Raw genomic sequence first — 2,163 nt, 5'->3', positions numbered from 1 at the left:
GAGAAACATTGCGATAAATGCCTTCAGCAGAGGCTTCAGAAGTGGGTGGGGTAATTTGCCTCTATTTCCTCTCTTGATTCGCTCTTTGCTTCTGTGGAGGAAAACACTCATAACGCTCGTTGTATTATTAAAAAACCCACCTTACTATAAAAACATGCATTTATAGAAAAATATGTATAGAAAAAACACTGTATACATAAGTGTTTATATTCATATGTATACATACACACCATATATATATGTGCATATATTATACAGACTATAGAAATCATATTCTTGCTATGTTTTTTCTCTTTCTCCAGCAGTGAATATGACCAAAGCATCCCAGCTTGCTTTGTGAGAAGATTTCTGCTGTTTGCAGAAGAAGAAGAAATGTCCCCGATGGCTGCTGCCTTCACAACATACATCTGAACATGTGCACCGCATGTTTTGGAAAAATAAAAATAAATTTAAAAAAAAAGACTCTGTTCTGTGTATTGCCAAAAAAGTAAACATCTCTGCACCTCGAACTGCTGTTGAAAGACTATGGTTTATCCATCTTCTTAAAGCTTTTGTGAAAATTAAGGGGTTTGTTTTGATCAGCTTTTGTTGACTGTAGAAGTTTCTCATTAAATATTACCTTATAGTACATCAAATTTGAACTTAAAGCCATGCAGAGGAAGTGCACACTAACAAACGGTACAGATGGAAATAAATTAAGCGGAGCATTTGCATTCTGGGAAGTTTTGCAAAGCGTTTATCTTCAGAAACAGCTTTTAAAACATGTTCAGAACTATCTACAATGCTATGCTCAGCAGTGAGGAGAGGGATACAGATACATGCATGCCAACAGCAGTTCTCTAAAGAGAAGCAGAAAAAAAGCATATTGAAACTTTGATCTCGCAAACTTCCTTTCTGTATTGTCAGTGAATTTATAAATAAGGTTCATTATTGAAGGGAAGTTGATGCAATTCTCAAAGCTGTGAGGTAAGAGTTTTGGCTACTGTGCCTTCTGTTGGGCTGCTTACCTTCCTATTTTCACAGCATGATTGTTAAATTACTCCAGCAGTAAGCCCTTGAAACTGTCCATTTCTGAAAGACTGCAGAAAACACATACTGCAGTATTTCCCAGTATTTGTAAGGCACGCCAGAGTTGAGTGCATTGAAGAGTTGTAAATGTTTAAGCAGAATGTGGTTTTAATTCTAGAATAAGGTAGAAAACTTAGTTACTTAAAAATATTCTTTAGTACACTCTTGGGTTCCAAGACTCGCAAGCAGAGTCACAGAAGGCTTCTGGCATTTTAATCCACACCCCCTAGTTTTCAGTAAGGCATCACAGAGCAGAAAGCAACTAGGATGTGAGTTGATGGCCTCGAGCTGCACCAAGGCAGGTCCTGGTTGGATATTAGGGAATGTTTCTTCTCAGAAAGAGCGGTGACACAGTGGCACAGGATGCCCAGGGAGGTGGTGGAGGCACCGTCCATGGAGGTGCTCAGTAACTGCGGATGTGGCACTGAGAAACGTGGTTTCATGGGCATAGGTTGACAATTGGACTCAGTGATCCTAGGGGTCTTTTCCAGCCTTAATTATTTTACGACTTCAGTAGATGCTGTAATGACAGAAGTGACTTTCCTCTGGTTCTTGTGGGACAACCTGCATTGGAGGAAAGGAGAAATTTGGCCTTGGTCCCCAGTTATAGACCTTAACCATGTTACATCCCCAGAACATTAAGGCCATGCTAGTACCAAGCTAACAAGTAGTGTGACAGTCTGCAAAGCTGCTTGTGCTGAGCCATGCAGGGCTTCAGATCAAGTCAGGCCAGGCAACAGAGACACTACACCCAATTATGGTTTTCAAAGTAATGTAAAAAATAGGTTTTCATGTTTTTAACAGAATTTAAAGAGAGAAAGCATTCTACTTCTGAAGAGAAACACTCGAGCAGAATATCTGACCACAGCCACGAAACAACTGGTTCTATTAAACATGGTGCTGATATTCAGTCCCTTTTCTGTGGTGCTCCTACTTTCTTCATGCCTCTCATCATCTTATTCTAGTAAAACAACCAAACAAAACCCAATCACTGTAACATGGAGGCCAAGCCAGAGACAATGAGCAAAGAAGTCAGCCTGGCGTATCTCATAGAAGGTGAGCTCACACACCTTGGCTTTATGAGCTGCTATTGCT

This window comes from Tetrao urogallus, assembly GCF_951394365.1.
Source record: "Tetrao urogallus genome assembly, chromosome: 2".
Lineage (NCBI taxonomy): Eukaryota > Metazoa > Chordata > Aves > Galliformes > Phasianidae > Tetrao > Tetrao urogallus.
Note: the sequence above shows the minus strand (reverse complement) of the source record.